Source organism: Octopus sinensis, linkage group LG5 (genome assembly GCF_006345805.1).
Source record: "Octopus sinensis linkage group LG5, ASM634580v1, whole genome shotgun sequence".
Lineage (NCBI taxonomy): Eukaryota > Metazoa > Mollusca > Cephalopoda > Octopoda > Octopodidae > Octopus > Octopus sinensis.
In genome coordinates this window covers 106,972,900-106,986,511 of record NC_043001.1, presented here as the reverse complement: position 1 = coordinate 106,986,511, position 13,612 = coordinate 106,972,900, and the positions used below count along the sequence as shown (strand labels likewise).

At 39.3% G+C, this 13,612-nt stretch overlaps 1 protein-coding gene across 2 annotated transcripts in view; it reads right to left on the bottom strand.

The window, feature by feature from the left end:
- Nucleotides 1-13,398, bottom strand: part of LOC115211697 (ubiquitin carboxyl-terminal hydrolase 36) — an 84,334-nt gene extending 70,936 nt beyond the window's left edge. For both annotated transcript variants that reach the window (XM_029780347.2, XM_029780348.2), the window contains exon 1: nucleotides 12,855-13,398. The gene's annotated coding sequence lies outside the window, so the exon portion shown is untranslated. The remainder of the gene's footprint in view (nucleotides 1-12,854) is intronic.
- Nucleotides 13,399-13,612: the final 214 nt, after the last annotated feature.

The following is a 13,612-nucleotide window of genomic DNA, read 5'->3' as shown; positions in this document are numbered from 1 at the left end:
ATTCTGGTAATTTAAACTGTTATATACCAAAGTAATATCTAATTGCAATGAATCCATAATTGTGAGGGATATTAATGTATTTTCACACATTAAAGAAAATGGTTAATATATATAGAATAAAACAATATATTTTGGATCCCCCAAAATTTACTTAACCTACAAGATCTGCCATAATTGGTCTTAATTTCAAATCATCTGGAGACAATATTAGTACATATTCAATAAAATCAGTAATTTTCCATTATTTTTATTGCCAATATCTTCATAGTAATTATTATTTTCTATTATTTTACAATAACAGCACTACATTTATTTGCTTCTTTAATTGTAATTTCAATATCCTTTTATAAAATGTTAAAATTTTTCCATTCAGACCACGAGGAATTTGATTTTATATTCCTATTTCCAATCAGTTACCTGACTTCTCTTCTGGCTATCTGATATAATTCTGTGACACTCATTCTAATCCAAGTTTGTCTCTTTGCTTTTATGGCTCTGTCTGCTTTACTGTTCCACCACTATGACTCCTTTTGCCTGGCTAGAACTTTGCACAAGCCACAGATTTGGTCTGTGACCCTCAGTAAGTTGTCCGATAAGAACTTCTAGTTATCTTGTGTATCATACATCTGTAGGTCTTCCACCTTCTTCTCAAATGCTTCAGTTAGGATTTCTCTAAAATTTTTGACTGCTCAATGGATCTTTAAGCTTTCATATCTTACTTTTCCAGACGGGCTTGTATCTCTGAGGCCTTCTAGCTCTAAGTCTGAAGTAATTAACAACTAACCTGAGTTGAGTACTCTTTTACTTGTTTCAGTCATTTGACTGCGGCCATGCTGGAGCACCACGTTTAGTCGAGCAAATCGACCCCGGGACTTGTTCTTTGTAAGCCCAGTACTTATTCTATCGGTCTCTTTCGCCGAACCGCAAAGTGACGGGGACGTAAACACACCAGCATTAGTTGTCAAGCAATGCTAGGGGGACAAACGCAGACACACAAACACACACACACATACATATATACGACAAGCTTCTTTCAGTTTCTGTCTACCAAATCCACTCACAAGGCTTTGGTCGGCCCGGGGTTATAGCAGAAGACACTTGCCCAAGATGCCACGCAGTGGGACTGAACCCGGAACCATGTGGTTGGTTAGCAAGCTACTTACCACACAGCCACTCCTGCGCCTGAGTAGTACATTTTTCACCTGGAAAGGACGTTCTGGTGAGAACAGTCAATCTGACACATATACACACACATCCTCATCATTTCTACATCTACTTTCCATGCAGGTATAGGCTGGATGTCATGATAGGATATAGCAGGTCAGAAGATTTAGTGTCCAAGTTTTGGCATGCCCTTTCTAACACCAGGCACTTTACAAAATATACTGGGTGCTTTCATTTTCAGTGTTACCCAGCAACTTGCAACACTAAAGAGCCACACCACCACTTCAGCTGAGAAGGAGGATAGAAGATCAGTGATGACAAGATACCAGAACACACCCTCAGAGTAACATGGCCAAGAGATGGATAAAAGGGAGCACGGATACAGAAAAATCAGGGAGGACAGTAGGAAGGGTTGTTAGAGTTTGAGAGGTGAATGAGATATGGATATAAACAGGGAGGGAGGAGAGTAGTCAGATATGGTGTATGAATGTAGTGAATGCTGAACAGAGGTGGGATTGGTAACAATGAGTGGTGACAATAAGAATGGATGCTGATTGTGAAAAACACAGAAGAGAAGGAGTGATGACTAGCAGCACAGAGACAATGATGAAGTATGGTATAAAGTAAGAGGTTCTGCACTCAATTCTTATAGCAACAGAATGCAGGAAAATAATAGAGGGATGAGTGAGGGAATTAAAGGTTGCAAATGAAGGGAGAGTGAAAATGGATACCAACAAGGGAGGAGGGTAGGTGATAGTAAAAATGAGGGATGGATGTCAACAGGAAGTGGCACAGAGAAGGGACCTAGTTGCTCAAATAGGGAGAAAAGGAAGCAGGAATTATAGACTTAGCAAGGACCTAGTTGTGTGCTTTGAGAGCCTCAATCATAATGTGCTAACACAAGGATAGGACTTCATGAATATTGTAGATTTCCAATCATCTTCACCCTTCGTCAACTCTTCTACAAGTCTCAGGTCTTCTTGCACACATTCCATCTCCTGTGAACTACCAGCACTTAATACAGATATCCACATCCATACACATAACATACCCAAACCAATGTGGTCTTCTCTCTTGCACACTACAATTGATTCTTGTTATGTCCACTCTTTTTCTTCAAACATTTGTACTTCATCAATCATGCATAGTCATGACATCCAGTAGAGAATGCTTGCTTCATTTCTTTCTAGTCATCACATGTCCTCAACATTCAGGGCCCACATTTCACTACTGTGCAGCATTACAATTGGTTTCTTGAGCATCATACATTCAGATTTCACTTTGAGAAAGAAACCTTTTGTTGCCACAGAATAATAGATGCCTGAATTTTTCTACCCTTTTCTTACTCTGGCTTTGACAATATCCTCCACCACCTAGATAACAGAAGCTATACACTACTTCTAAAAGTCCTCCTGGGCATTTGAAAACACATTTTCCATGCACACTTAAAATTTATTGCTCCACCACATCTGTCATATGCAAACATTTCTCTGTTAACCTGTTTATACCCAATGACTGGTGTAGCAGCACCATAGTCAACTGCTACAGGGGTAAAGGTGATGCTCTCGATAGAAATAACTACAGGGGTCTCAAACTGCCCCTGTGCTGGTGGCACGTAAAAAGTACCCACTACACTCATGGAGTGGTTAGCTTTAGAAAAGGCATCCAGCTATAGAAAGACTGCCAGATCAGACTGGAGCCTGATGCAGCCTCCTGGCTTCCCAGACCCCAGTCAAGCGGAAACACCCAACACATGCCATCCAGTTTGAGGGGAGGATCAAGGCCGGCTCCTCCTTGAGACATAATCTTCTAGTAGCAGTGCCCGTAGCCACTGTTCTAGTCAGTTCTAGTAGCAATGCCAGTAGCCAGTTGTCCCAGCTATGTGCAAAGAAAGCACGCCAGCCCACCATTGGCAAGGCATTTGCCCAAACTGCTGGCACTGGCATCCCTCAGTCTAAGGTGGACAGAAGAATTGTAGAACTGTTTGTTGATAAAATGCTACCACTGCATGTAGTGGATTCCCACACTTTGGTCAGCCTGATCAAGATGCTAAATCCCAGCAAGACGATGTCCTGCCATTAACAGCTGGAGGAGTATCTTACAAGGTATTTATAAATTAAAATTATACATGATTATTAAATTATAATGGTGTGCTTCATATTTTAATTTAATTTAATTATTTTTTAAATAACTATTTTCTTAATGTAATATAACATAACAGCTAATTGAAATAAATATCATAATATCTAATATACAGTATATATATATATAAATATATATATTCCACTTATTAAGTCTGCATGGCCAAAATAGCAGTTTTTAATGAAATGACAAATAAACAAACTTTAAGTTCTGAACTTATCAAATTCCGAACATCATTTCATTCCTCATCTCGGTTATTCATCCCCCACAACATGTCACCTATCAAGATAGTGTCACTATTTTCAAAAGTTTAATAACAAGGCTTTAAATTATAAACAATATTTCCATGAATTTGGAATAACCTGGAAACAAATGTTAAACTACAATCTGTGTGATTTCTTTAAACAAAATATGGTTTATAAGATACTGCAATCAAATGTCCCACCTCCATCCTTCCTGCAAAAAATTGTACAAACCATATGTTCACAAATACCATTGCAGCTTGTATGGAGATGCAGATCTGAGGTTAGTTTTCTTTCTTTTTAGTCAGCCTTGATCATACTCTGCATCAGTTTATATATATTGATGGTGAATTATTTCCTTCTTGGTTTTAAATTGCTGCTAGCCACCTTGATTATTTTATAATTTTCACATGGCCGTTTTGTGAAATAAATCACTAATTCCAATGGCATTCTCCATAATATTAACATGGTGAGTTGGCCTCTACCAGCTGTGATGGTGTGAACATTCCTGATGAGTATTGATTTCCTATACGAAATTAGCATGCTAATCTAATGCATCTCACTCAGAGTGGGGAGGGTTTTCTCCACTGTCAATACAAAGAGACCATGTGCTTTTGTGGCTAAAGAGTCTACAACTCCTATTTCTAGCAATGCTGGTGCTCACTGTACCCTTGTCACTCTTAGTGATGGTGAATTATATCCTTGTTGGTTTTAAATTGCTGCTAACCACCTTGATTATTAAATATATATAATTTTAAGTTTTTAACTTTACACCTTACGTCTCTTTACAATTTAACATTTTTTAATTACAGACTGCTCTAGGATGTCCCCTGGATAGTGACCACTGGAGACTGCTGGTCAGCTCATAACAGGTCCTACCTGGCGATGATGGCATACTGGCTAGATCCCAAGACCCGCATGAGATAACATGCTGTCATGGCCTGCTCTCAGCTCAGAGGACACCTTTGATATTCTCACAGAGGCCATGGTGGACACCCAACAAAAGTTCCATCTGCACAACAAGGTGACCAGGAACACGATGGACAGTGGCAAAAACATTAAGGCACTTTTGCAGTTTGGTACAGATGAAACTCTACCTATAACTCTGTTGTTGTCCTCAACAACCTGCTGGAGAAGAATAGGGGAGGTGTCCACAGGGTGATGACACAGCTGAAGCTGCAGATCTTCACTGATTCTGATGTCAGCTTCCTGATGGAGTATGCCCAGGTGATGTCTAATGTTGCCAAGGCAGGCTTTGGATAAAATCTAAGGGAAGGACCAAGCCTATCTCAGGAGCCTTAGGCCAACTGTAGTGGCCACTGTCATGAAATTGAAGGAGGCCAAATTCAAACATCTCCTGTACTGCAGTCTTCTGGTAGATGCAATGCTGGCAGGCATCATGAAATGGTTTGGGCTCCTCCTAGAAGACCTGGAGTACCAGCAGGCGGCTGCCTTCCACCCCAAGTTTCGCTTGTTCTGAATGGAGCAGTATAATAACAGCCAGTTTAGCAGAGTAATGAACACCATGGAAACCATCGTAAAGACAGCCTTAATGTAGACCAATGAGGAGGACAGCAGCACAACCAGCAATGAAGATGATGATTTCTTCAGCACCATCACTTGGTTCTGGGAGAGCAGGAACCACAGGTCACTGAAATCCAAGGCACAGAACTTGAAGACCTGGCTAGAGGCCGTCTCGAAGGAGGCCCTGACTGAAGTCTCCTTTTTGGGTGAACAGGTCTTGATCAACCTGTTCACCAAGCATAACACTATCATCCCATCCAGTGCTGCAGTTGAGTGCCTATTCTCTAAAGGCAAAGATATTTTGAGGGCCAAGAGAGCCACCCTGTCAGATGGTAACTTTGAGAGGCTGATGCTTATGAAGGGCAACAAGCATTACGTCAAAGCAATGGAGAAGGCCCAGCCAGATTAGTACACCTTGATCATCATCTGATTTTCGCATGATACCAATGCTATTTGTTTAATAATTTTTGTACAGTAAATAAAATGTATGTTGCTGGAAAAACTAATGTTAAATTTCATTTGTTCATTTATTTGCATATACTTTGATCACCATCTAATTTCAGCACGATTTACCTTCTGGAAAGCTCTATGTCTAAGCTACAACATAAAAATTTCAGCTCTATAAGTTTGTTTTTAGGGGTTTTAGAGCAAAAAAAAAAAAAACTGAAACTAAATTCATATGATAATAGTTAGTGGTTGTCAGTTAGTATTAGCTTCCACTAATTCTTTTAACTCTTTAGTATTTGTAAAGCTTTTTTAGTTAGCGGATTAGCGGTTAGAGAAGTTAACTTTTTGGTTAGCTGTGCCCACTACAGGTAGAGACACAGGCTCTGACTGCAGAGGAAATGCGTAGATTGAAGAGGACTGAAGGTAGTATGCTCCGATGGATTTGCAACATCACTGTGCATGACCAACAAAACACAAGTGAGTTGAGAGAAAAGTTAAGCATAAGAGGAGTTAAATGTGGCATTTAGGAGAGGAGAATGCGTTGGTTTGGACATGTGATGCATGTGTGTGAAGACAGCTGTATAAAGAAGTGCCTGTCACTGGAAGAGGGAGACCCAGGAAGACATGGGATGATGTGTTGAGGACTGATCTTAGGATGTTGCAGCTCACAGAAGAAATGACAATGAACCAAAATGTTTAGCAATATGAAATTCTAGAGAAGACCTGCCCACATCAGCAAAACTGAGTGCTAGAAGAGTTGTGTCCCACCCACATGCAACAACAAACTTTTCACACAGCCTACTCCAAGAAACTGAACTACATCTCTTCTAAACAGCATCTCTCTCTTCCTTACATTTCCTCTTCATAAGCTATGATTGTCTTCCAATCCCCTTTCTTGCTCTCAACCAGGCTTTTGCCAATCACTGCAATCCCCACTCCCTACTTGCACCTTCTTGACAATACCTGACTGTGTATATTATGACCTTCATACCTCTCGTTTCTTTACCATCACATCTATGCTCTGATCCTGGTTATTTGTGAATATACCCTGGTACTCCACCGTCTCTCTCTCCTGCTCTCTTACACTTTTGCCTTTTCCTACTCTCTTTCTCTCCCATTTGGCTGGGTAGCCACATATCTCCTCTACAGCCTAGGGTAGTTTTTCTACCTGGCTGGCTCCTATCAACCATCCTACCTATGCATGCATGAAAGACAGACATAAGATGATGACGATGATTACACATACACTTTATGTGTATACAGTTATGTATATAGCATGTGTTTATATATACAGGTATACAAATATATTTGAGTATATGTATGTGTATATATGTACATATGATAGGAAAACCTTGAAACAAAGAATCTATGATAGAGTGATAACATTCCAGCGAAAAGCAAACAAGGTGGTCACACATAAAGAGACCAGCATGAAAGACAATTCAGTTGATCCTACAGTTCCTCACCTCATCTGTGAAGTTTGTGGCCACATAGGTATGTCTCACAAAGGCCTGGTGAACCACCAGAGAAGCTATGCAGAAAGACCTGTTACAAACTGTAACAACTCGCATGTATAGCCTGCAAAAAAAGTGTATGCTGATGCCATGTAAAAGGCACCTGTGCCAGTGTCACATATAAAACACCCCTGCTAGTGGTACATAAAAAGGCACCCAGCACACTCTGTGAAGTGGTTGGCATTAGGAAGGGTATCCAGCCAAAGAAACTATACCAAAATAGACAATTGGAACCTGGGCAGTTCTCCAGCTGACCAGTTCCTGTCAAACTGTCCAACCTGTGCTGGCATGGAAAATGGACATTAAATGATGATGATGGTGATGTGTGTATATGTGATACAACCCTATGGAGGAGGTGCCCAAGGACACTATTCTCATGACCCCAACATGAAAAATGGACAGGGTTGAATATATACACACACACAGTGTCTATAGGTGGATGTCCTTCCTAATGCCAACCAGTTTATAAAAAGCATCCAGTACACTCTGTAAATTGGTTGGCATTAAAAGGGACATCCAGCCATAGAAACCATGCCAAAACAATGGAAACTGATAAAGAAGTTCAACACATGCTGGCATGAAAAACAGACATTAATTGATGATGATGACACAATTTACGTATATATATATAAACATGTATGCATGTGTATATTCATACACACACATATAAAAGTACATCATTTCAGGTTTAATATCAGTGACTTGGTAGACAGAAACTGAAAAAAGCTCCTATATATATATGAGAGAGAGAGAGAAAGAGAAACTCCTTGTCTTTACATCACAAGATAGTTGTAAACAAGTGCCACTGTTATACAAAGTCATACGAAAGTATGTCTGGTTACGGAAGAATATTACCTAGCTTGGAAAAAGGTGAGGGTGGCAACATGAACAACAACCAGCCACAGAAAATTTGTCTCAAACACTAAGCATGGAAACTAGACGTTAACGTGTTTGTTTATATATCATCATCATCGTTTAACGTCCATCTTCCATGCATGCAAGGGTAGGACAATTGATAGGAGCCAACTAAGTAGAAAAACTACCCTAGGCTAGTGTCTGTTTGGCAGGATTTTTACAGCTGGATGCTCTTCCTAATACCAAACACTCTGTAGAGTGGACTCAGTGATTTTTACGTAGCACTAGCACAGGTGAGGTTAGTTTTGGCATGGTTTTTACAGCTGGATGCCCTTCCAAATGCCAACCACTTTACAGTGTGGACTGAATGCTTTTTACGTGGCACCAGCACTGGAAGTCACCAATTAACTTGCAAGAGGGCAGTGGCATTTGAGGAGGGGAGCTTGTATCAGAGGATGAAAGGTTAGAGGGTGACAGAGAGACAGAAACAGGTATCTTGCTATGACAGAAGGGGAATTGGAGGTGATCTAGTATCAGATGAAGAAAGGTTAGTGTGGCAGAGAAATAGAGAGGCAAAAATAGGTGTCATGCTATAGAGGAGGTACATGGTTACCCAGTGAAAGTAAGAGAGAAGAGAGGAGGGAGAGGGAGTGAGAGGAAGTGAGTGAGAGACAGATAGAAGAAAGAGGACAGAAACAGTGTGCTGATGTAAAGGAGATACTTGGTTACCTAGTCAGAGGAAAAACAAGGAGAAAGAGAGAGTGATCAAGAATGAGAGAAGAAATAGGTGTACTGTTATAGAAGAGATACGTGGTTACCCAACCAGAGGGAAAAGCAAGAGAGAGAGAGAGAGAGACAGAGAGAGTGTAAGGAACAGCAAAGGTTTAAGAAAGAGAGATGGTGAAATGCAAGGGTATACTCACAAGTAACAAGGATCAGAGCATAGATGTGATGGTAGAGTAAGGAAGAGAGAGGTACAAAGGTTGTAATATACGTGGTCAGGTATTGCCAAGAAGGTACAAGTAGGGAGTGGGGATTGAAGAGACTGATGAAAACCCGGGTATAAAAACAGTGCAGGGTGACAGCAGCAATACAGTGAGGGCAGGAAAGGGGACTGGAAGACAATCATAGTTTATGAAGAGGAAATGTGAGGAAAAAAAAGATGCTGTTTAAAACAGATGTAGTTTGGTTTCTTGGGGTTGGAAAAGTTTGTTGTTCCATGAGGGTGGGACACAGCTCTACTAGCACTCAGCTTCGCTGATGTGGGCAGGTCTTCTCTAGAACCTCCTATCATTGAACATTTTGACCCATTATCATTTCCTCTGTGAGCCCCAACATCCTAAAATCAGTCCTCACCACATCATCCCATGTCTTCTTGGGTCTTCCTCTCCCAGTGACAGGCACTTCTTTATACAGCTGTCTTCACACATACACATCACATGTCCAAACCAATGCATTCTCCTCTCCTAAATGCCACATTTAACTCCTCTTATGCCTAACTTTTCTCTCAACACAATTGTGCTTTGTCAGTCATGCACACTAATGTTGCAAATCCATCGGAGCATACTACCTTCATTACTCTCCAGTCAAAGCCCATGTCTCACTATTATATAATATAGCAGTTCTCACACAAGCATCATACAATTTACCTTTCACTCAAAGAGAGAATCTTTTTGTTACCAACAGAGGTAGTAGCTCCTTGAACTTTACCCATCCTATTCTTATTCTAGTAATAATACTTTCAGAGCATCCAGCATGGTTTGGTCACCTAAATAGCAGAAACTATCTACTTCAACACACATACACAATGACTAAAGCAAAATACACTATATATACACACACAATAACTTAAACAGAAGATATATATATATTATTTTACTTGTTTCAGCCATTTGACTGCGGCCACGCTAGAACACCGCCTTGAAGGGTTTTAGTCAAACAAATCAATCCCAGGATATTTCTTAAGCCCAGTACTTATCAGTCTCTTTTGCAGAACAGCAAAGTTACGGAAACGTAAACACTAACACCGGTTGTCAAGTGACGATGGGGGGCGGGGGACAAACACACGGAAATATACATATATATAAATAAATACGACGAGCTTCTTTCATTCTCATGTACCAAATTCACTTACAAGGCTTTGGTCGGCCCGAGGTAATAGTGGAAGACACTTGGCCAAGGTGCCACGCAGTGAGATTGAACCCGGAACTATGTGGTTGGGAAGCAAGCTTCTTGACACACAACCACGCCTGCGTCTAGAACATATATATATATATAATATATATATATATATATAATATATATATATATATATATATATATATAACATATTACATTCACCTCTAATTAATTGCACATGCATATTGCGTATTTACATGGAATATAGACGCATAATGTAATCATATATGCACAGTTAATACATCCATACACACCTTTATAAACTACTGGCATGTAACATCTTACCGTAATACTACAAATGAACTCAATCATTCTGACTGCCGTATGACAATAAAAGTAACGTGCATGGATTCTGACATCTTTCACACAAATATATATATTGCCCGCCAAACACAAAACATAACGACTATCTGTCAATCCAGTAGAACAAAAACCCAGAACAGTATTGCTGTACATGCTAGACATAACAGCCAAATCTCTCTCGAATCACACAACCATCTGGAAATACAGTGGGTAATGTGTATCATATCTTTTTACTTGTTTCTGTCATTAGACTGCGGCCATGCTGGACCATTGTCTAGGAGGGTTTTAATGGAACAATTCGACCGCAGTACTTATTTTTGTTTTTAAATCTTCATTCCTAAAATATCGGTTTCTTTTGTCGAACAGTTCTGTTACGGAAGCATAAACAAACGAACACCGGTCGTCAAGCGTTGGTAAAGAACAAGCACAAAGCCCACCCACGACAAACTTCTTTCAGTTTCCGTCTATCAAATCAACTCACAGGGCTTTGATATACCCGGGACTATAGTGGAAGACTCATCCAAGCTGCCAGGCAGTGCGACTGAACCCACAACTATGTGATTGAGGATCACACCCACGCTTATACGAGAGAAAAAAAAACGCGGGGAAGACTTGGTCTCGTCCTCAATAGATTTTCGATATGTGATCAGTGCTGATTCGGAGTTAAATAGCAAATATTTTAAGGGAAACGATGGAACGGGAATATTAGAATTTTTCATGTCTAAAGCAGCTAAAATATTAAAGAGTGGAGTTGACAAGATAGATGAACAGGAGAATGTCCCCTGCAAGATGCTAAATAAAAAAAAAAAATTTAAGTGGTAGAATGTGAAAGTTAATTGAACTCCTTGACTATAGACATAAACATGTCAATCGAATGTTCTGGATCTGGCCACGAAATAAATTGGAAACGGGAAAGCATACATAATAGCAATATTTCATTTGAAAAGAATTTAACATCTCGAAGATGCATAGAACTACAAACATATTTCCGAAAGAAATTTTCACCCCCTTCAACTAATTTAGGCGAAAAATCGCATCGCACGTGAGTTGTTGGTGAAGTACAAACCATAGGAAGATGTTACATGAATTATGGATAAAATCTGGTCTTTTTTTATATATATGACAGAATCGAGTGATGTGTAATTATATGCATATTAATGTGTGTCTATATAACCTACATCTCGGAAGAACTCAATGAAACGATTCTTTAAAGGAAATGGTAAAATTCTTGTGACGGTGTGATGTAATATTTTCTACATCCTGCGCGCCATAAATCGTGCTGAAGAGGTTGGCGTCAAATTCCACAGACATCAACCATCAAAGTGTTTACATAGACAAATATACACACCTTTTGGTCAATATTCGACGACCCGGTTTCGATTCTCCTTTAAAATTATTTAGCTTACTCGGCTATTGCCCTTGAAACGGGTTAACCCTTGTAAAATTTCCTTTACCTGTACACACACATATATATATATGTGTGTGTGTGCGTGAGTATATATATATATATATGTATATAATGCCTACATGGCTGTCTGTATGTGTGAGTGTAATATATAATTTAAGTAAGAAAAAAAATTATTTTTTGATCATACACAATAGCTTTTATTTGGGGGGGGGGGAAATGGGACGGAATATAGCTGTTCCGATATATTTTTAATTGTTTTATCGTATCTCATTCTTCGAACCTTGCAGTATAAAAAGACGAAATCAACATCGGCAGAATTTGAATATGAGAGAGTGAAGGGAGGAATCAGACACGGTTCTTTTGCTTTATACACTCATTTGTCATAAAATTGAGAAATGCGAACATGTAATATTTCGCATGTTTTGTAAATGGTAATTAATTGCTTAAGTGAAAGCGGTTCCATCTGCAGGAATCAATGATAATGGCTTCTTTATTAGCCACAAGTGCACCTAAAGAACGTTGGAAAACAAGACATAAAGAAAAGTGCTCTTTCTCTTTCTCCACGAGGTCACGATGGTTGTTGCGAAGGATTGTTAAAAATTCGGCGAAGAACATGAGTTGATTGTCTACAAGTTGGAAATTGAAATAAAATACAACAGAACAAAAGGAATGAAGACAGTTTAACCGAAACAAGAAACACACATTACATCTGAAATAATGAAGATGAAGAACATTATTACGACAGATGTTTAAACAGAAAATTAGAGGAGAGAGCGGTGTGTGTGACACATCTCAAAACTGCTTACGACGACCACCGAGGTATAATAAACTGAAAGCACGACTTATAAACAGAGTGACAGTTGAATAATTACATATATATCCATATATATATTTATATATACATAAACATTCATAAAATGGAGGTTTGGTATGAAATTGACGAAGAATTGGGGAAAAAAATGGATCCCCGAGTTTGTGGTCACTATAAATGGAGAGAGAGAGAGAGAGAAATGTGTTGTTGAATGTCTTGCATAATATTTAACGAATAAATGGCACTTTAGTCGGATTTCAACTTACCTCATGGACATGTATGACGTCTAAGATAACGTTAAATTATCAACCGGCGTGAGTAAAATATTCCAAATAAGTTCTAAAAGCCAACAATCAAAGAATCTCTGTTGCCAGAAACACCAGTTCCTGACTTGAAGATCCGGGCGTTTCAACCAGCAGTCATTGGGATTGACGATACGCATGCGCAACACACTCGCTTTCTTCTGTTTCAGCGCCACTCACTTCCGGTTTCCGGTTTACCATATACTTCCTTCATCTTTTTCTCTCCCTCCATAATTTGAGTCTGTTTATTTATTCCTTACCTCTCTATCTATCTATCTATCTCTCTCTGATTGCTCCAGCATGGGGCAGTACCATTTCAACCATGTACCCCATTATATCGATTCCTGCTTCACCCATGTATCTGACTATATCCGTCTATCATGTACCCGATTATATCGACCCCTACTTCCAGCATGTACCCGATTGTATCGACCCTAATTCAACCTTGTACCCGATTATATCGACCCCTCTACTTGCTGGGTTCAAATCCCTCCTAGATCGAATTCGTTTTTTATTAACATCTTTGCTAGATCGATAAAATAAAGGACCCGCTGAAGAGCATCTATGTGGTCAACCGACTTGTTAAAAATAGGAACCTATTTTTCAAATAATACCCTACTGTCTTTAAAAAAAAAAACAGGAAGAATATTTAGGGAATTGTCTAAAAAAAAAAAGCTGGGATTATCATAACTGTTTGTAATAACGTGAATTGGAAACAAATA